This window comes from Oncorhynchus clarkii, chromosome 9 (genome assembly GCF_045791955.1).
Source record: "Oncorhynchus clarkii lewisi isolate Uvic-CL-2024 chromosome 9, UVic_Ocla_1.0, whole genome shotgun sequence".
NCBI classification, from domain to species: Eukaryota; Metazoa; Chordata; class Actinopteri; order Salmoniformes; family Salmonidae; genus Oncorhynchus; species Oncorhynchus clarkii.
Genome location: NC_092155.1, coordinates 59,508,899 through 59,532,434, shown reverse-complemented (window position 1 = coordinate 59,532,434; position 23,536 = coordinate 59,508,899). Strand labels below are relative to the sequence as shown.

General features: G+C 41.0%; 1 pseudogene; it reads right to left on the bottom strand.

Moving 5' to 3' along the window:
• Positions 1-1,454: 1,454 nt before the first annotated feature.
• LOC139417579 (uncharacterized) lies at positions 1,455-23,397 on the bottom strand (annotated as a pseudogene).
• Positions 23,398-23,536: the final 139 nt, after the last annotated feature.

Sequence of the window (23,536 nt, the reverse complement as noted above, 5' to 3'; positions counted from 1 at the left end):
TTTGTGGAATTTCTTTCCTAAAGCTTTTGAGCCAATCAGTTGTGTTGTGACAAGGTAGGGTTGGTATACAGAAGATAGCCTTATTTGGTAAAAGTCCAAGTCCATATTATGGCAAGAACAGCTCAAATAATCAAACAGAATTGACAGTCCCTCATTACTTTAAGACATGCAGGTCAGTCAATCCGGGAAAATTAAGAGCTTTGAACATTTCTTCAAATGCAGTCGCAAAAACCATCAAACGCTTTGATGAAACTGGCTCTCGTGAGGACCGCCACAGGAAAGGTGACAGTGTGAATCAGGCCTTCATGGTCAATTACTGCAAATAAACCATTACTAAAGGACACCAATAATAACAAGAGACTTGCTTAGGCCAAGAAACACGAGCAATGGACATTATACCGGTGGAAATCTGTCCTTTGGTCTGATGAGTCCAAATTTGAGATTTTTGGTTCCAACCATCGTGTCTTTGTGAGACGGAGAGTAGGTGAACGGAAGATCTCCGCATGAGGGGTTCCCACCATGAAGCATGGAGGAGGAGGTGTGATGGTGCTTTGCTGGTGACACTGTCTGTGATTTATTCAGAATTCAAGGCACACTTAACCAGCATGGCTACCACAGCATTCTGCAGCAATACGCCATCCCATATGGTCATTGTTTTTCAACAGGACAGTGACCCAGGAGAGTGATGGAGTGCTGCATCAGATGACCTGGCATCCACAATCACCTGACCTCAACCCAATTGAGATGGTTTGGGATGAGTTGGACCGCAGAGTGAAGGAAAAGCAACCAACAAGTGCCCAGCAAATGTGGGAACTCCTTCAAGGCTGCTGGAAAAGCATTCCAGGTGAAGCTGGTTGCTAGAATACCAAGAGTGTGCAAAGCTGTCATCAAGGCAAAGGGTGGCTACTTTGAAGAATATAAAATATATTTAGATTTGTTTAACGCTGTTTTGGTTACTACATGATTCCATATGTGTTATTTCATAGTTTTAATGTCTTCACTATTATTCTACAATGTAGAAAATGGTAAAGTAAAGAAAAGGCCTTGAATGAGTTGGTGTGTCCAAACATTTGACTTGTACTGTGTGTGTGTCTATATCTTTGAAAAAAAATCAGGTCAGGTTTTAAATACCTGCATGCGCCAAACTTGTTGACATCTCAATTAAATGTTTTAAAACGTTATTTTTGTGTCTTGGAATCCTTGATAAATGTTAATTCAGGGATGAAAAGTTAGTCCAGAAAGGTCCTTGGAAACTCTTGGAATAGTGTACCATATCAAAATAATGATTTAGCAGCAAGATGGATTGGTCTGCAAAGCTTTCCATATGAAATATTTTACACTCATTGGCCAAGGTGAGATTTGAAAATAGATTAAAAAGTTATCTTCAAAACAATGTTTTCAGAAGAGGATCAACAAATGCAAAATAGCTTTCCAAGAAAAGCAATGTCAATGTGTCAGCTGATATTCACAGCTCTGCTCTGTACACTGGGCCGTATAGATTCTTTGCATCAGCACTGGCCAGATTCCACCAGCAGCGTGGACTCGACAACTCAGCCCATGCTGCCTTCAAGTCAAGCCTTCTATTGTTGATAAGCTGGCTCTTCATTTGTAACCTTCTGATGAGCTATTTGTTGACATCCAAGGATTTGAATAGGCAGGCCTTCGCTGCACATGGGTTGTACAGGGAGTAGCTCTTATCAAAGATGGTAAACTGCTAAATAAAAAGGCACAAGAAAATCAGTTCTGCTCAATCTAGTAATTTCGATTAAATATTTAGATGTAATGTGATCATGCAAAGATGGCTCAGCCTCAAACCATACAGAATTTGATGTTGCACAAGACAGTCTCACATAAAAGTAGAGTAAAACCACAGCAGGGTTTTCCGGTTGCACAAGCTGCTGAAACAATCCAGACTGAAATGAAGCGAGCAGAATACCATGTGTTTCTTTGGATAAAAGTCATCTCAGCGCATGTTGTCCAGCCATTGTGTAAATACAGACAGTTTGCTGAAAGGAAATCTGTAGAAATGACAGAGATATGGTATAGTGAAATCAATTAAGATTATCCCATCATACCCAGAAGTGAGACATCCCACTCCCTCATTTTTTCTGGAGTCAATGAACTAAGCAGACCAGACCCAACTGTTATCACATTGATGCTTCATTTTCACTACATGACCAAAAGTTTGTAGACACCTGCTGGTCGAACATCTCAAACTAGACAGAGTCATTAGAGCCATTAGGCAGAGTTCCTCTGTCCAGTGCCTGTGTTCTTTTGCCCATCTTAATCTTTTATTTTTATTGGCCAGTCTGAGATATGGCTTTTTCTTTGCAACTCTGCATAGAAGGCCAGCATCCCGGGAGTCGCCTCTTCACTGGTGACGTTGAGACTGGTGTTTTGTGGTTACAATTTAATGAAGCTGCCAGTTGAGGACTTGTGAGGCGTCTGTTTCTCTAACTAGACACTCTAATGTACTTGTCCTCTAGCTCAGTTGTGCACCGGGGCCTCCCACTCTTTCTATTCTGGTTAGAGACAGTTTGCACTGTTCTGTGAAGGGAATAGTACACAGCGTTGTACGAGATCTTTAGTTTCTTGGCAATTTTTCGCATGGAATAGCCATCATTTTTCAGAACAAGAATAGACTGACGAGTTTCAGAAGAAAGTGCTTTGTTTCTGGCTATTTGGAGCATGTAATCGAACCCAAATTGCTGATGCTCCAGATACTCAACTAGTCTAAAGAAGGCCAGTGTTATTGCATCTTTAATCAGAACAACAGTTTTCAGCTGTGCTAACATAATTGCACATAAATTATAAACTTGGATTAGCTAATGCAACGTCCCATTGGATCACAGGAGTGATGGTTGCTGATAATGGGCCTTTGTACACCTATGTAAATATTCCATTAAAAAGCATCCATTTCCAGATACAAGTCATTTACAACATTAACAATGTCTACACTGTATGTCTGATCAATTTGATGTTATTTTAATGGACAAAAAGTGTTTTTCTTTCAAAAACAAGGACATTTTTAAGTGACCCCAAACTTTAGAACAGTAGTGTGTGTCAGAAGAAGTGCAATATTATCATCAGAAGACTTGGAATACAGAGGAGGAATAGAGTGAAAAAGAGAGGCAGAGGAGGTCTAAGAGAGAGAGAGAGAGGGAGGAAGAGGGGGAGCTTGAGTCAGTTAAAAATTGTTGGAAAAAGGGAGATGGTTTGTTAAAGAAGAATGAGTAAGCAGAGTGAGCTGAAGACAGAAGGAGAAATGGAAGTGAATGAGGTCCAAGTATCGAAGGTGGTAGGTGTGGTGAAGGTCTCAGAGCCCAAGGCTGGCACTCAGGATAAAGATGAGTCTGTGTGACAGTAGGAGTGAAGTTTTTGGAAAAAGTGGACCCTTGCCAATTGGCTGATCTATTTGTAGTTTCAGGGTGGGTGAAAACAGAGTTTTCGGTGAGGGTAACCAGAAGTGGTCTTGTGATCATTGTTTCTGCTGGTCAGAAGGAGAAGGCGCTCCGCTTTAAACTAACGTGAATTATTTTGCTCTCATGAAAAGGGCACCATTGAAAGGAGTGATTTCTGAGGTAAATGTAAATGTAAAAATTGACCAACTGAAGGAGAAGATTCCTGATGTTTGTGATGCTTGTTATTTAGTGCGACGCAGTCTGTTCTTTTGAGTTTTGATGTTGAGTCTTTGCTCAACAATGTGATGATAGGATATACAGTATAAGTTATCCTGTGCAAGCTTTTGTGCCGAATACATTACGTTGTTAGAGCTGTCAAGCTTATGGGCATGTGGCAGCAGTTTGTAGGAGGAAGGTCCCTAGGTGTGAGAAGTATGCAGAAGGGCATGAGACAAAGGAATGTGTAGCATTGGGGAAAGTAGTGGTAGGTGTTAATTGTAGGGGTGCCCATGGGGCTGGGGAACAGAAATGTCCCGTGCGAGAGAAATGTCCCGTGCGAAGAACGTAGAAGAAGATGGGTCAAGGAGGAGGGATCCTGAGATGAGGGGTGTAAGTAGTAGATCTGTACCAGTACAGAGGGATAGGCCAACAGGTGATATCTTTCAGTAAGATTGGATTTTTAACTGTACTGCAGAAAAGTCGCAGAAAATTGAGGTTGTGGTAACAGCTGCAGAGAGGTATTAGGGTGTGCGAAACTTGACAGCAGAAGAGTTACAGGGTGTGTTAAGTGGTGGTGTCCCATCCTTTCCAGTTGTGTGCCTGAGGTAGGAATAAATAGATTTAAATAGTGGAGTAGAATGGTGTACTTTTTTTTATATATACTTTTTTTGGGGGTAGTGTTAGATGGTAGGGTATTTTTTTATATATTTTTTAAGTATAGTATAAGGGAGTTGTACCCCAGTCTAGTAGGTGGTGGATGTGCAACATTTATTGGATGCCAATCGCCATTAAACCTCCTTGAAGAAGAAGAATGCTGGTGACAAAACTATTTATTTTTATTAACAACAAATCAATACAAAAAGTACATGGGGAACACAAGTGTATATATAAAGAATATACAAAGGACATTTGGGCTAGGGGGTATAATATCACATTACACAAGAACCTTAAGGGACATACACAGAATTCAAACAGCTTTTTTTGTTGGTAGAGTATTTACTTGTCTTAAAATATAGTTACATTTCTTTTTGCAAGGTAATAAAATGTGGTTTTTTTGATGGTAAATTGACATTTGTGAATATGAAATTTGGCCAAAATAATTGTAAAAAATCATTCTAAACGGAATCTACAGTCCCTGTAACGTGTCTGGGTTACCCCGTTGGACAGCGGCGCTACTTTATGGCAGCATTCCAAACACATAACAGACACGCCCTCTCCCCTCAGCCCCCAACTGATGAGGTATCATGACGTCTGACAAATTTTCACTTGCAGGGCGAGGGAGCAAGGAAGGAATCCATTAGCCTGTTGAATAATGATGGGAAATTATTTGCCTCTGTATTTGCTAAGAGGCTGAAACAAGGCTTGCATCATATAATTGATGAAAAACAATCTGGTTTTATGCATGTCGACACATTAGTAATAACATCAGGTTGATCTTAGATATGATTGACGATAATGACCTCATCCTTGATGATAGTTTTCTTATGTTTGTTGATTTTTATAAAGCTTTTGACACTGTAGAACATGAGTTTATGTTCAAAGCTATATACGTTTTTTGGGGTTTGGTGACTTTTTTTTGAAAGCAGTCCAAACTTTATATAGTACAACTCTGTAAAATTAGCTCACGAGACATCTCAAAGATTTAATATTGGGCATTAGGCAGGGCTGCCCAATTAGTCCATTTTTATTTTTGATTGGTTACTCAAATTATGGCTCTTCATATCAAGAAAGGGAATTTTCAAGGTGTTTCAGCACTTGGCAAATAATTTAAACTATGTCAACTGGTTGATGATACCATATTTTTGAGAGACAGGAATGAGGTCCTTAGTTTCGGGTTTGAAAATGAATATCAATAAGTCAGTCTTATTTCCACTCAAGGATTGTGTTTTACAGGAAGTATATGGTATTCCAATTAAAGATAAGTAACCTTATCTTGGAATTGTTATATGCAAGGATGAAAAACAAAGGAGTGAATTCAACTTTAACCCCATTATTGAGAAAACAAAGAAGAAATTGAACCTCTGGTTGTTGAGAGATATTTTGTTATATGGTTGGGTTTTATTGTCCAAAGCTGAAGGGTTATCCAGATCAGTTTATATCTTACTATCACTTGAATTATCCCCTAAAATTGTAAAGGACTTAGATAAGATTCTTTATCATTTTATTTGGAGGAACAAGTCTCACTATCTACGGAAATATATTCTCACTAATACCCAAGAACAAGGAGGTCTTGAGGTTTTAGATGTTAATACTCTTAAATAATACTTTTAAAATAAATTGGATTCTCAAGTATATTAAGAACCAGAACAGTATTTGGAATGTCTTCCCAAAGTATTTATTTGACTCTGTTGGTGGTTTAGAATTTTTGCTTCAATGTAATTTTGATGTCGATAAAATCCCAGTAAAATTGGCCAAAATTCCATAAGCAGGCCATTTTAGTTTGGATGTTAGCGTATAAACAATTTTTCCCCTCACAGATACTTTCTATGGAACAACAAAGATATACGATTTAAAAATAAGTCTCTTTTTTTTCGTAACTGGTTTGAGAATAAAATGATTTTGGTTGGTCAGTTACTGAATGAGGATGGATATCTACTTTCACATGGGGAATTTCTTGATACGTTTAAAATTCCAATAACCCCGAAAGAATATGCAATTGTTTTTGATGCGATTCCAAGGGGGGTTGTATCTTTTTAAAATTCCTCTGTGGTTGATGTATAACATTGATTTACATGAAAATATATTAATTGGCAATATTAACATCAAAGATAAATGTAGTAATAAACAGATTGGGAATATTGTTTGTGATACTACAATTCCCTCAGCAAGATTATTTTGGTCAAATATCTATGGTGATATACAATGGGGGAAAGCATGGAGAATTGCTAACAAATATTCTATCAGTAACAAGGTAAAGGAAGTTTCATTTAAAATGTTACATAGAATTTATCTTGTGAAACACGTTTTGGAAAGATTCAAGCTGAATATTGACTATAAATGTGATTTCTGTGGAATGGAGGAGACAACCCATTTTGCATTTGTTTTTTGCCTGTATTTATAGTAGACTTTTTTGGATTGACATACAGAATTCTGCTACAAAAAAGAAATAGGACCAGTTGTTTTTCATTGTCCATTTGGAAGACCCATTTGCGACCAAGCTTTAACTTCCTGACTAATGTCTTGAGATATTGCTTCAATATATCCACATAATTTTCCGTTCTCATGGTGCCATCTATTTTGTGAAGTGCGCCAGTCCCTCCTGCAGCAAAGCACCCCCACAACATGATGCTGCCACCCCCGTGCTTCACGGTTGGGATGGTGTTCTTCTGCTTGCAAGCCACCCCCCTTTTTCCTCCAAACATAACGATGGTCATTATGGCCAAACGGTTCTATTTTTGTTTAATCAGACCAGAGGACATTTCTCCAAAAAGTACCATCTTTGTCCCGATGTGCAGCTGCCAACGTTAGGCCTTTCAGGTTATGTGGCTATAGATACTTTTGTACCTGTTTCCTCCAGCATCTTCATGAGGTCCTTTGCTGTTCTGGGATTGATTTGCACTTTTCGCACCAAAGTACGTTCATCTCTAGGAGACAGAATGTGTCTGCTTCCTGAGCGGTATGACTGCGTGGTACCATGGTGTTTATACTTGCATACTATTGTTTGTACAGATGAACGTGATACCTTAAGGCATTTCTTCCCAAGGATGAACCAGACTTGTGGAGGTCAACAACAACAAAAAATCTGAGGTCTTGGCTGATTTCTTTTGATTTTCTCATGCTGTTAAGCAAAGAGGCACTGAGTGTGAAGGTAGGCTTTGAAATACATCCACAGGTACACCTCCAATTGACTCAACTGATGTCAGTTAGCCTATCAGAAGCTTCTAAAGCCATGACATCATTTTCTGGAATTTTCCAAGCTGTTTAAAGGCACAGTCAACTTAGTGTATATAAACTTCTGACCCACTGGAATTGTGATAGTGAGTTATAAGTGAAATCATCTGTCTGTAAACAATTGTTGGAGAAATGACTTGTCCTGCACCAAGTAGATGCCCTAACCGACTTGCCAAAACTATCGTCTGTTAACAAGAAATCGTTGTGGTTGAAAAATGAGTTTTAATGACTCCAACCTAAGTGTATGTAAACTTCCGACTTCAACTGTACAGCTATGCCTTTGGTCTCCCATCCAGGATTTTAACGAAGCCCTGCTTAGCTTTGATATTTGTCACTGACTACCAATGTGCTATCATGAGAACGATTGAGTAGTCTACTCTTAATAATGAAATGGATTCACTGCTGCTATCGGAGTCATTACTCTTCCTCCCCAAATGTGTCCCTCTATCTCTTCCCCTCCTCTCCTACTTGCTACTCCTCGCGGCAGACTTTGCGTCTTTCTTCAATAAGTGTGACGTTGCATGTGTCAGTGATGTCAGTGGTATGCAAGCGCTTTGAAATATGTATGTGAGACCTTAGAAGGTTTAGCTGTTTGATTTTAATGCAGTACTTGCAACATTTCTGTTATGTTTAAATGTTATCCAACCATACAAGTCAGATTTGAAAATAATCTTTGCGTATTTACTGCCATATGGATTACTGACCAGTTCCAGGTAGAACATACAGAAATATTGTTAAATTCTTCTAGATCTTTTGTATGATTTTAAGAGTTTTTGGAAAACGTGGTCAAGTAAGAAACTGAGGGAAATATGACAGAAATTCTTTGCATCTGCACAGTTCTTTTAGTCTGTTTTTGTAAATCGTTGTGTACATTGTTAAAAGTAGTCCTTGTGCAGGTTTGTTAAACTCTGAAATTATTGTTTTGCTTGGCATACATTTTAAGTGAAGATCTGAGTCTAGACAAAATGTCTAGGAAGAGACGTTCTAATCATGTCTGTCAACTTGTCTGTATGGAAGCGGCAAGATGATGGACTGAACACAATCTGGTGGGTAATAACTTTCAATCTGGATAACAACACCAAACAAATCATAAGACTAGAGAAATGTATTGACAAATAATATGAAAACAAGCAACACCCAAACATGACAGAGTAAGACAGGAAATCTATTTCAAAATGAAAACGTGACTTCTACAGACAGACAATTTTAATATTTTCACCACCGGGAATGGTAAAGGTCAAAACCGACATGTTAAAATCACTAAATTATAAACTGGATATATTTGAACTAGTCAGTAAGGATATAAAAGAGTTGAAGGCAAGGGTCGAGATGAGTGACGAAAAAGCTGTAACATTGTAGAAAGATACAAACGAGCTCAAAGGGATAGTAAGATTGAAACCAAAGTTAATGAACTTAAAAAGGCAAACACCGTTCTGAGAGAAGCCTTACTTGACATAAAGACTAGATCCATGACAGAGATTCTGGTACTTACAGGTATCCAAGAGAAAGAAGTTCCTGAATCTGTAGTTTGAGTTCCTCCTTACAGCGCTTCAGATTCCACGGGAAGCCATCGACAAAATCCAACTCGAACGTGTACACCGCTTCGGCCAGAGGTATGAACACCCATTTGTTGTCTATTTTATCTTTAAAGAAAGCAAATGTATGGTTAAAAGCCTGGGTAAAAGACTTGCTGGCACGCAAATAGGCATGAAGGACCAGTTACCGAAGTAAATTGTAGAGCGGGGTAAAGTAATATATCCAATTTTCAAGGAATACAGATTGAAAGGGAAACGCGTAGCTCTCGTTGTCATTAAACTGTATATTGATAACCAGTTGTTCAGAGACACAGACTACTCCATGGCTATTTTAAAAATTAAAGTTCTCATAGAGGAGGCAAATAAGGAGCAAACAAAAAATATAGCTATCTTCAAATTTAACTAATTGGAACACAAAAGTACTAATTCAACATGGTGGAGATAAACTCAGTAAATAGAAGGCACAGTATGTATGGTGTGTTTTCTTTGGGTGTTTGGGAAAGTGTGGTGTTGAGTGAGAAAGGAAATAGTTGCCGGAACCAATGTATTGCTGTGAGCAGGGGTTGTGAGAGCTTTCAATTTTGCTCAGATGTGGGATATACATTTTATGATGAATTATACACTTATTTATTGTCCTAACGTGGTGGAACAGTGTTTAAAATATATTTTATTTATTGTCCTGTCATGGGGATTTAAAAATAAATTAAATAAATACATCTTATTTATGATCCTATATTGATGGACTAGTCCACAATCCAATACCCTAGACTCCCATCTGAATGACCCAGATACTAAGGAAGAAGTCCCTAACTGTTTTATGGGCCTGCTGTAAGCGGCCTGTATGCAGCCAAAATGCAGTCAGAGACCTAGAGCAGCACCGCCCCCTCAAGATTCTGAGCCTGCTTGGCAGGGTTGGTCCTGCAAAGCCCCCTGAAGGGAGAGCATAATATACAAGGAAATTCTTAAAGCTGCTAATGAGAACCTTGACGAACTTGTACCTAGCCGGTGGGGATTCTGGTTGGGTGCCCCCACCTCGGCAGTGGCAGTGCTGGCAACACTAGCTGCAGTAGCCCATGGGGAGCGGGGGTCACACTAAGACATTCAGAGAAGGGGCAAATTGTGGCACAAAATCAAAGGTCTGGCTGCACAGAGATGCTTGGTAATATGGTCACTACGGGGGACCATCTTGTGGGTGTTTCAGGGTAAGGGAGGAAATCTGACCTCCATCTAGGATGTGACGATAGTTTCAAAAATCTCCTTTTTATTTTTTGGGGCACAGCTTTGCAGGCCTTCTCACACCGCTGCAACTGAATATGCATTTGTAAATCAATCCCTTTTATTGAGGTGGGCTCTGGGATAGTACAACAGTTGAGAATAACAATATAAGTAAAAGGTGTAAAAGGTGTTGGGGACAATATAGGATGATTCACAATAATTGTTTGCTAAAATAATAATTGCTTGCCATAATGTAATTTTGGTAATGGCGAGACTGGTGAGGTAAAAATCGTTTGCATAAATTGCCTACATTACTACAAATGTGAATAACTAATTATGGAAAATAAGAAACAGGATTTTTAATATATTTAAAGGCTATATATAATACAAATCGAGGTGAGGGCAATGGAAATGCATTTGGCGGTTGATCTGCTTCTGTTCTGTGGGTGGCACTGTGTGCTCTTTTCGATGGATGGATCCTGGTCTCTCCAGGGCTATGGGATCCAGGGGGTTGGGGGTGGTCTGCCGGACATTAGGATGACAACCCAACTCGGGATGAGGAAGGCTTTTAGTGGTGGAATAGTGGGAACCAATTGGAGGTTTGCTTATTGGCTATGCAAATATCATGGTACAGCTATATAGACACTCAAACATCATGTTACTTTTTTTAATGGTATGTTTACAAACATGTATAGATAAATATAATTGAAAGGTGTCTTATGTTAAGTGGTGGAGTAAGTATGGCCAGTTATGATTGTAATGGCTTAGCAGATAATAAGAAGACTATCAATATTTACCTGGCTAAAAGAGAAGAAATATAATATTGTTTACAGGAAACTCAACAATTTTAGATTCGGTTTTGTGGAAAAACGACTGGTGGGGCAAAATATATTTCTCCCATTGGCAAAGAAATTCAAAAGGGGTGATATTAATTAACAGTAATTTTGATCCAAATGTACAAATTGTCCAAACAGATCATGGTAGATGGATTATTTTAAATATGTTATTGGACAATAAACAGAAATGGCTTATTAACCTATACGGTCCAAATGATGATGATCCAAGCTTCTTTGAAGATAAGGTTGAAGTCTGAAGTTTATATACACTTGGGTTGGAGTCATTAACTAATTTTTCAACCACTCCACAAATTTCTTGTTAACACTACTGTGTGCTTGACACAAGTAATTTTTCCAACAATTGTTTACAGACAGATTATTTCATGTTTAATTCACAGTATCACAATTCCAGTGGGTCAGAAGTTTACGTACACTAAATTAACTGTGCCTTTAACCTCTTTGGGCTAGGGGGTGGTATTTTCACGTCCGGATGAAAAGCGTGCCCAAAGTAAACTGCCTGTTTCTCAGGCCCAGAAGCTGTGATATGCATATAATTGATAGATTTAGATAGAAAACACAAGTTTTTAAAACTGTTAAAATCATGTATGTGAGTATAACAGAACTTATTTGGCAGGCGAAACCCCGAGGATAAACCATCCAGGATTTTTTGTTTGTTTGAGATGACTGTTTTCAATTGGTTTTCTATGAGATTGCAGAGGTTGCAGTTCCTATAACTTCCACTAGATGCCAACAGTCTTTAGAAATGAGTTAATGTTTTTCCTTTGAGAAAGGGAGAAGTAGCCCTTTCCTTTCTGGGAGTCGAGCCAAGTGGACTGTTTTGTTTGGGGCGCACGACCTGAAGCTCGCTCAACTTTCATTTGATCTGCTATTGAACACAGTTTATCCCGTCTTAAATTTGATCGATTATTTACGTTTTAAAATACCTGAAGTTGGATAAGGAAAGTTTGGACCAAGTTTACAGGTAACATATTAGATAATTTGTAGTCATGTTGGGGGAGTTGGAACCGGTGCTTTTCTGAATCAAACGCGCCAAATAAACTGACATTTTGGGGATATAATGATGGAATTAATCGAACAAAAGGACCATTTCTGATGTTTCTGGGACATATTGGAGTGCCAACAGAAGATCTTCAAAGGTAAGGCATGAATTATATTGTTATTTCTGAGTTTTGTCGCGCCTGGCGGGTTGAAATATGATTGTCATGTGTTGGTATGATGGGGTGCTGTCTTCACATAATGGCATGGTCTGCTTTCGCCGTAAAGCCTTTTTGAAATCTGACACTGTGGCTGGATTAACAAGAAGTTAAGCTTCATTTTGGTGTAATGCACTTGTGATTATGAAAGGTAAATAATTTAATTTGAATTTGGCGCTCTGCCATTTCACCGGATGTTGTCAAATCGATCGCGCTAACGGGATTTGATCCATAAGACGTTTTAAACAGCTTGGAAAATTCCAGAAAATGTCATGGCTTTAGAAGCTTCTGATAGGCTAATTGACATAATTTGAGTCAATTGGAGGTGTACCTGTGGATGTATTTCATGGCCTACTTTAACCTCTTTGATCTCTAGGGGCGCTATTTCATTTTTGGATAAAAAACGTTCCCGTTTTAAGCGCGATATTTTGTCACGAAAAGATGCTCGACTATGCATATTCTTGACAGTTTTTGAAAGAAAACACTCTGAAGTTTCAGAATCTGCAAAGATATTGTCTGTAAGTGCCCCAGAACTCATTCTACAGGCGAAACCAAGATGATGCATCAACCAGGAAATGAGCAGAATTTCTGAAGCTCTGTTTTCCATTGTCTCCTTATATGGCTGTGATTGCGCAAGGAATGAGCCTACACTTTCTGTCGTTCCCCCAAAGTGTTAGCAGCATTGTGACGTATTTGTAGGCATATCATTGGAAGATTGACCATAAGAGACTACATTTTTCAAGTGTCCGCCTGGTGTCCCTGCGTCGAAATTGGAGCGTAAAGCCAGGTGCAATTATTTTTCCATTTGAGAGCAAGGAGAAACCAGGCTTCCACGAAGGATATATCATTGAAGAGATATGTGGAAAAACACCTTGAGGATTGATTCTAAACCACGTTTGCCATGTTTCAGTCGATATTATGGAGTTAATTTGGAAAAAAGTTCGCGTTTTGAGGGCTGAATTTTCGTTTTTTTTTTTTTTTTTTTTTTTTTTTTTTGGTAGCCAAATGTGATGTACAAAACGGAGCTATTTCTAATACACAAAGAATATTTTTGGAAAAACGGAGCATCTGCTATCTAACTGAGAGGCTCCTCATTGAAAACATCAGAAGTTCTTCAAAGGTAAGTTATTTTATTTGAAGGCTTTACTTGTTTTTGTGATAGTTGCCTGCTAAATGCTAACGCTAATGCTAACGCTAATGCTAACGCTAAATGCTACGCTAGCTAGCTACTGTTACACAAATGATTGTTTTCCTATGGTTGAAAAGCATATTTTGAAAATCTGAGATGACAGTGTTGTTAACAAAAGGCTAAGCTTGAGAGCTAGCATATTTATTTCATTTCATTTGCGATTTTCATGAATAGTTAACGTTGCGTTATGGTAATGAGCTTAGGTCTATAAATAGAATCCCGGATCCGGGTTTGGTCGTCGCAACAGGTTAAAACTCAGTGCCTCTTTGTGTGACATCATGGGATCTTCAAAAGAAATCAGCCAAGACCTCAGAAAAATAGTAGACGACCTCTACAAGTCTGGTTCATCCTTGGGAGCAATGTCTAAATGCCTGAAGGTACCACGTTCATCTGTACAAACAATAGTACGCAAGTATAAACATTATGGGACCACGCAGCCGTCATACCGCTCAGGAAGGAGACACGTTCTTTCTCCTAGAGATGAATGTACTATGGTGCGAAAAGTGCAAATCGATCCCAGAACAACAGCAAAGGACCTTGTGAAGATGCTGGAGGAAACGGGTACAAAAGTATCTACATCCACAGTAAAACGAGTCCTATATCGACATAACCTGAAAGGCCGCTCAGCAAGGAAGAAGCCACTGCTCCAAAACCGCCATTAAAAAAGGCAGACTACTGTTTGCAACTGCACATCGGGACAAAGATTGTACTTTTTGGAGAAATGTCCTCTGGTCTGATGAAACAAAAATAGAACTGTTAGGCCGTAATGACCATTTATGTTTGGTGGAAAAAGGGGGAGGCTTGCAAGCCAGAGAACACCATCCCAATCGTGAAGCACGGGCTTCTCAGCCTCATGTTGTGGGGGTGCTTTGCTCAGGAGGGACTGGTGCACTTCACAAAATAGATGGCATCATGAGGCAGGACAATATTGTGGATATATTAAAGCAACATCTCAAGACATCAGTCAGGAAGTTAAAGCTTGGTCACAAATGGGTCTTCCAAATGGACAATAATCCCCCAAGCATACTTCCAAAGTTGTGGAAAAATGGCTTAAGGACAACAAAGTCAAGATATTGGTTTGGCCTTCACAAAGCCTTGACCTCTATCATTTAGAACATTTGTGAGCAGAACTGAAAAAGCTTGTACGAGCATAGAGGCCTACAAACCTGACTCAGTTACACCAGCTCTGTCAGGAGGAATGGGCCAAAATTCACCCAACTTATTGTGGGAAGCTTGTGGAAGTTGACCCAAGTTAAACAATTTGAAGTCGATGCTTACACTCAATTAGTATTTGGATGTAAACTTCTGACCCACTGGGAATGTGATGAAATAAATAAAAGCTGAAATAAATCATTCTCTCTACTATTATTCTGACATTTCACATTCTTAAAATAAAGGGGTGATCCTAACTGACCTAAGACAGGGAATTTTTTTCTAGGATTAAATGTCAGGAATTGTAAAACTGAGTTTAAATGTATTTGGCTAAGATGTATGTAAACTTCTGACTTCAACTGTATATTTAAGAATTTATCAACTCTACAAGCAACATTAGTCTATTATTATGGTGTGGGATTTTAATGCGGTTTTAAATACCTCCTGTGGACTGTAAAGGAAATCACACTACAAACTATCACCCTCGGGCACTTAAGGAAATCATGAATGTCATGGATATATTGGAATTGGTGGAGATAAGTACCCTGACCTAGTGAGATCTACTTGGCAGAGGCTTAATCAAGCTAGTCGTCTTGATTACTTTGTCATTCTCTCTGGCACCAAAAGTTAGTGTTGATAGGGGAGAGAATGCAGTTGGTTTATATATATATATATATATATATATATATATATATATATATATACTGCTCAAAAAAATACAGGGAACACTAAAATAACACATCCTAGGTCTGAATGAAATATTCTTATTAAATACTTTTTTCTTTACATAGTTGAATGTGCTGACAACAAAATCACACACATGATCAAATTTATCAACCCATGGAGGTCTGGACTTGCAGTCACACTCAAAATTGAAGTGGAAAACCACACTACAGGCTGATCCAACTTTAATGTAATGTCCTTAAAACAAGTCAAAATAGGTTCAGTAGTGTGTGTGGCCTCCACGTGCCTGTATGACCTCCCTACAACGCCTGGGCATGCTCCTGATGAGGTGGCGGATGGTCTCCTGAGGGATCTCCTCCCAGACCTGGACTAAAGCATCCGCCAACTCCTGGACAGTCTGTGGTGCAATGTGGCGTTGGTGAATGGAGCGAGACATGATGTCCCAGATGTGCTCAATTGGATTCAGGTCTGGGGAACGGGCGGGCCAGTCCATAGCATCAATGCCTTCCTCTTGCAGGAACTGCTAACACACTCCAGCCACAGGAGGTGTGAAGAGCACAGGGCGCCAGTGGCGAATTTGCCAATCTTGGTGTTCTCTGGCAAATGCCAAACGTCCTGCACGTCCCCCACCTGTGGACGTCGGGCCCTCATACCACCCTCATGGAGTCTGTTTCTGACCGTTTGAGCAGACACATGCACATTTGTGGCCTGCTGGAGGTACTTTTGCAGTGCTCTGGCAGTGCTCCTCCTGCTCCTCCTTGCACAAAGGTGGAGGTAGCGGTCCTGCTGCTGGGTTGTTGCCCTCCTACGGCCTCCTCCACGTCTCCTGATGTACTGGCCTGTCTCCTGGTAGCGCCTCCAGACACAGCAAACCTTCTTGCCACAGCTCGCATTGATGTGCCATCCTGGATGAGCTGCACTACCTGAGCCACTTGTGTGGGTTGTAGACTCCTTCTCATGCTACCACTAGAGTGAAAGCACCGTCAGCATTCAAAAGTGACCAAAACATCAGCCAGGAAGCATGGGAACTGGGAAGTGGTCTGTGGTCACTACCAGCAGAACCACTCCTTTATTGGGGGTGTCTTGCTAATTGCCTATAATTTCCACATGTTGTCTATTCCATTTGCACAACAGCATGTGACATTTGCAGTGTATTTGTATGTATGTATGTATGTATTATTTTTTTATCCAGTCAGATAAACACCCCAAACAGCCTACCCGACTGGTCACATTCCAATGATAAAACTCCGGGAGACAAAAATGCAATTTCAGAATGTAGGGGGGGACATGTCACACCCCATCCCCAGTGAAAGTTGCGCCCCTGCATGTACATATGTATATTGCATAGTTATACCCATGAACTAATTCTGTTTACATGTGTGCTTATCTTTGTCTTTATAGAATCACAACAATAAGATTCCAAGTCATACAGATTACCAAGTCATATAAACATCTTCAGGTGTGTGTGTGTGTGTGTGTGTGGGGGGGGGGGGGGGGGGGGGGTGAATATCAAGAGTACAGTGATGTGCCTCAATATCATCTTCTAACCGGACAGCACTATAGAGGACAGAACCAAACCAATAAGTAAACTCAGAAAAAAAAAATAAACGTCCTCTCACTGTGAACTGCGTTTATTTTCAGCAAACGTAACATGTTATGTTCATACAAATATTTACACAAGATTCAACAACTGAGACATAAACTGAACAAGTTCAACAGATATGTGACTAACAGAAATGGAATAATGTGTCCCTGAACAAAGGGGGAGTCAAAATCAAAAGTATCAGTCAGTATCTGGTGTGGCCACCAGCTGCATTAAGTACTGCAGTGCATCTCCTCCTCATGGACTGTATCAGATTTGCCAGTTCTTGCTGTGAGATGGTACCCCACTCTTCCACCAAGGCACTTGCAAGTTCCCGGACATTTCTGGGGGGGATGGTCCTAGCCCTCACCCTCCGATCCAACAGGTCCCAGACGTGCTCAATGTGATTGAGATCCGGGCTCTTCTCTGGCCATGGCAGAGCACTGACATTCCTGTCTTGCAGGAAATCACGCACAGAACGAGCAGTATGACTGGTGACATGCTGGAGGGTCATGTCAGAATGAGCCTGCAGGAAGGGTACCACATGAGGGGGGAGGATGTCTTCCCTGTAACGCACAGCGTTGAGATTGCCTGCAATGACAACAAGCTCAGTCCGATGATGCTGTGACATACCGCCCCAGACTATGACAAATTGATCCCGCTCCAGAGTACAGACCTCGGTGTAACGCTCATTCCTTCGACGATAAACGCAAATCCAACCATCTCCCCTGGTGAGACAAAACCACGACTCGTCAGTGAAGGGCACTTTTTGCCAGTCCTGTCTGGTCCAGCAACGGTGGGTTTGTGTCCATAGGCAACGTTGGTGCCAGTGATGTCTGGTGAGGACCTGCCTTACAACAGGCCTACAAACCCTCAGTCCAGCCTCTCTCAGACTATTGCGGACAGTCTGAGCACTGATGGAGGGATTGAGAGTTTCTGGTGTAACTCGGGCAGTTGTTGTTGCCATTCAATATCTGTCCTGCAGGTGTGATGTTCTGATGTACCGATCCTGTGCAGGTGTTACATGTGGTCTGCCACTGCGAGGACGATCAGCTGTCTGTCCTGTCTCCCTGTAGCGCTGTCTTAGGCATCTCACAGTACGGACATTGCAATTTTTTGCCCTGGCCACATCTGCAGTCCTCATGCCACCTTGCAGCATGCCTAAGGCACGTTCACGCAGATGAGCAGGAAGCCTGCTCTTTCTTTTGGTGTTTTCCAGAGTCAGTAGAAAGGCCTCTTTAGTGTCCTAAGTTTTCATAACTGTGACCTTAATTGACTACCGTCTGTAAGCTGTTAGTGTATTAGCGACCGTTGCACAGGTGCATGTTCATTAATTGTTTATTGTTCATTGAACAAGCATGGGAAACAGTGTTTAAACCCTTTACAATGAAGATCTGTGAAGTTATTCAGATTTTTACGAATTATCTTTGAAAGACAAGGTCCTGAAAATAGGAAGTTTCTTTTTTTGCTGACTTTATATAGCGGGTGAGGGCATTCATAGCCCGACTGTTCAGACAGGTGAGGGCACGATTGAGTGCTGTGCGTAACGATGGCTAGTCGACGAACCACTCTTAGATGATTCGTTGAGAGCCCCGACACAAAGGATACACCCCCTTAGTCTACATGACAAACAGCAGATGTGTGGAATGGGTCACAAGGTTAGACTTGATATATGAGAAAGAGCTATCCCCCAGCCAGATAGCATTTGCCATGAAGACTGTTCTTATTGTACAGAGTTTGGCTCCGAAGACAAGACTTTTAAATCTATTGTCAACTCCAGATACCCCTTTCTCAAGAAAAATGAATGTCCTTGACCACACGCCTAGACGAACTCAAGGAGGGGAGTGAGCTTCTAGGTCCTACACTATCCCAGGATAGGTGCAACATCAGAGATGACTTACAATGTTTCCAGACACTACCCCACACATCCTGTCTCAGACCTTATCTCCCCCAAAGCCGAAGGAGGGAGTGACTGGGCACAGACATTGGAGACAAGTAATTGGTTCCCCATTAATCTACATGTGAAGACAATGTTCCCTCCTGTCCTCTTTTCTTTCTGATATTTTGCATAGCAACAGGGACATGTGATAGACAAGCCTGACTTCTCCCCTCTCTGTGCCCCAGGTGACTGAGGCCCATATGAAGGAGGAAGTGCAACTGCCAACACCAGAGTCTGAAGGGATACATTCTAATAAAAAGAGTTCAACAGTTCAATCATATAAGCATATTATGTATCGGGTTTCAGGTAAGACCCAGATGCAGACAACGTTGAAGTAACAACAGTTTATTAATCCAACAGGGGCAGGCAAAAGACAGGTCAATGGCAGGCAGGGGTCATAATCCAGATAGGTGGGGCAAAGGTACAGGACGGCAGGCAGGCTCAGGGTCATGGCAGGCAGAAAAGGTTTACACCGGGAAAACTAGAAAACAGGAACAATCAAAAGACAGGAACAGAGGGGAAAACGCTGGTAGGCTTGACGAAACAAAACGATCTGGCAACAGACAAACAGAGAACACAGGTACAAATACACAGGGGATAATGGGGAAGATCGGCGACACCTGGAGGGGGGGTGGAGACAATCACAAAGACAGGGGAAACAGATCAAGGTGTGACATTATGCAGATAAGACATCTTAATTATCTATGTTACCGAGCTTATTCTGATTCTTCCGCCACAATATCCGTGATCCTTGGGATGTCCCTTCCCTAAACCCTCTTCTAAAAGGCAGGATACCTCCAGGCAAATCTGGTTATAAGGATGTGATGGTTGTGATGATTTCATTTCAACCAGTTTTGCCCGCAGGGTAATTTAGGCCTGGAACAGTGTCCATTTGTAATTCTTCCATGTTTGGATGTTACACAATGATGGAGAATAAAAATGAATTGAAGACCTGTGTGGAATTGTCTTCACAGTCTTGCACTGCATCATTAAAATGACATTTTAGGGATGGCTGTATTTCTAAACTCTGAACACTAAAAGCAAGTTGATTTATTAGCTTGACTCTAGATCAAAGAAATTGATTAGTTATTGTGAGAGGAGACTAAAAATCTATTTCATTATCCAAGTATCAGTTCATAGTCAACACGCTGCCTTGTTACAACAATATTACTACATAGATTTGTATTATTTATATTATTATTATTATTATTATTATTATTTGTTAACTGAATGCAGTAATGGATAACAGTTTGCAGTTGTACTTTCAAATACAATACAAGTTGTTTTAATCACCTACAGTATAAAAACACAACATGTAAAGTGTTGGTCCAATGTTTCGTGAGCTGAAATAAAATAAACTCGAAATGTTCCATATTTTGTGCACAAATTTGTTTACATCCCTGTTAGTGAGCATTTCTGCTTTGCGAAGATAATCCATCCACCTGACAGGTATGGCATATCAAGAAGCTGATTCACCAGCATGATCATTACACAAGTGCATCTTGTGCTGGGAACAATAAAAGGCCACTCTAAAATGTGCAGTTTTGTCACACAACACAATGCAACAGATGTCTGAACTTTTGAGGGAGTGTGCAGTTGCCATCCTGACTGCAGGAATGTCCACCACAGCTGTTGCTAGAGAATTGAATGTTAATTCTCTACCATAAACTGCCTCCAAAGTGATTATAGAGAATTTGTCAGTACGTCCCACTGGCTTCACAACTGCAGACCACATGTAGCCATGCCAGCCCAGGACCTCCACTTCCGGCTTCTTCACCTGTGGGATCATCTGAGACCAGACAGCTGATAAAATTGGGTTTGCACAACTGAATAATTTCTGCACAAACTGTCAGAAACCGCCTCAGGGAAGCTCATCTGCATGTTCGCGTCCTCACCAGGGTCTTGACCTGACTGCAGTTTGGCATCGTAGCCGACTTCAGTGTGCAAATGCTCACCTTTGATGGCCACTGGCACACTGGAGAAGTGTTCTCTTCATGGATTAATCCTGGTTTCAACAGTCCCGGGCAGATGTGTATTGCGTTGTGTTGGTGAGCGATTTGCTGATGTCAACATTGTGAACAGAGTGCGCCATTGTGGTGGTGGAGTTATGGTATGGGCAGGCATAAGTTACAGAAGACAAACACAATTGCATTTTATCGATGGCAATTTGAATGCCTAGAGAGAACATGACGAGATGCCATTCATCGGCGGCCATCACCTCATGTTTCAGCATGATAATGCACAGCCTCATGACAGAGCTGTAAAACACAAAAGGGGGCATATTTGCATGTTATGGTCTTGTGAAGGCTGGCTGAATTCTGGAAAAGAGTATCTTATTTTATCTTAGCATGTCTACAGATTCTCCCTTCTTCCTGTTTTTGTTTGCTTGGAAATCTTGATACTGGAGACTGTTATTTGAAGAAACGGTGTAACCAAGGGTTGGTTATCCTCCTAAAATGTCAAGTTATGTATCACTAGATTTTATTTTATACAAGATTATGGGTATACTGGGCAACTTTCATAAGGCCTGGATGCCTTAAATGGAATGCAGTACGACTAAAGGAGTCTGTATTGAGAAAATGCCCACGTCAGGAGAGATACGTGTTAAGGCAATCCCTAGCTGCTGGCCTGCTCAGTCCTGGCCCTGGGGGTCTGCCATCCTGTGGGTTGTCACTCTAGCCTTGGCCTAACACACCCAAAACCAATAATGAATATTTCACTAAGATTCTAAAGCTGAGTCGGATGTGTTGGGTTGGGGCGCTGCAGAGGGTGAGATGGTTTGTTAAAGAAGAATGGTAGAAAGTGTAAGCAGAGTGAGCTGAAGACAGGAGGATAAATGGAAGTGAATGATCGGAGGTGGTAGGTGTGGTGAAGTTCTCAGAGCCAGAGGCTTGCACCTCTGGCTAAAGATAAAGATGAGTCTGATAGTAGGGGTGAAGTTTTTGAAGTTTTTGGAAAAAGTGGACCCTTGCCTTTTGGCTGAACTATTTGTAATTTCAGGGTGGGTGAAAACAGAGTTGGGTGATGTGGAATTGGTGAGGGTAACCAGAAGTGGTTTTGTGATAATTATTTGTGTTTCTGCTGGTCAGAGGGAGCAGGCACTCCGCTTTAAATGAATGGGGTAAGAGATGTGAATTGTTTTGCTCCCATGAAAAGGGCGCCATTAAAAGGAGTGATTACTGGGGTAGCGGTAAATGTGAAAGTTGACCAACTGAAGGGGAAGATTCCTGGTGTTTGTGAGGCTCGTCGTTTGGGGCGCGCAGGAAGGGTGGCGTGAGTGGTGAAACAGAAGTGTCGTTGTCTGTTCTTTTGAGTTTTGATGTTGTGTCTTTACCTGATAAAGAGATGTTAGGATATACTGTATAAGGTATCCTGTACGAGCTTTTGTGCTGAATACATTACATTGTTACAGGTGTCAAGCTTATGGGAATGTGGCAGAAGTGTGAAGGAGGGAGGTTCCTATGTGTGAGAAGTGTGCAGAAGGGCATGAAGCAAAGAAATGTGTAGCATTGGGGAAAGTATTGGTATGTGTGTGCGAGGGTGGGTGTGCACATGGGTGTGCGAGACTTCCCAGCTAGCAATGAAGAATCTGCCCAGAAGCCGGCCCTCTTCCGGGGGGCCGGAACTGATTGAATTGGCCCAGTGTTGGACTCGGCCTGGAATCAAAATTAATGACTGCCCTGAATCGGCCCAAGTATATCGGGCCGTTTCCATCTACCGGAATTCAGCTGACTTCTCAGCTGCCGGCATCTTACCAGAATCTCCCCAGAAGCGGCCCGATGCAAATTTAAATAAATGTATACAAAATTACCTGATTTAGTCATTTTAAATAATACTATTATACATTTTCTGCATATAAATTATACCCATCCACCCCATAAAAATACATGTTGGACCGTACACCTATGGACCCTGTCAGCGTGCATGCGCCTGGCCCTCCACCGGAGTCGCTACAGCGCGATGAGATAAGGACATTCCGGCCCGCCAAACCCTCCCTAAACTCAGAAGATGCTGGGCCAATTGTGCGTCGCCTCATGGGTCTCCCGGTCGCGGCCGGCACAGGTATCGAACTTGCATCTGTAGCAAAGCAGTTTTCACTGCGATGCAGTGTCTTAGACCGCTGCACCACTCGGGAGGCTCCATCCACAAAGTTTTGAATGCTTATAAATTGCGTTACATAAAGTACTAAAATACTACTTTAATCTGGACTCTGAAAGAATTTAATTTAAATGTTCATTGTATTTTTTGATCACAGAAACAATGAGAAAATATGGAACAATAAATAAATAATGAAATGTTATATAAAGCAGCCTGTGTAATCATCTGCCAGAGAGTAGCCCCAATCGGCCTGAGACCAATTGGGCCAGATAACTCACACCAGAATCGGCCCAAACTCAATCCCCGCATCCTAGAAATAAGTAATACTGCCTAAGGCGGCCCAGGGTCACATGACGTTGGCCGAGTCTGACTCTCGAGTGCCCCGACTCAGACGGAATTGGCCCAGATCCACTGTGCTAGGGCTGGTGTCCCATCCTTTCATGCTGTTGGCCTGAAGTATGACTAAATAGATTTAAATAGTGTAGTAGGGTGGTGTGTGTTTTTATGTAGTCTGTTTGTGAGTGTAGTGTAAATGGTAGGGATTTTTATTTATTTAATCAATGTATAAGGGAGTTACACCC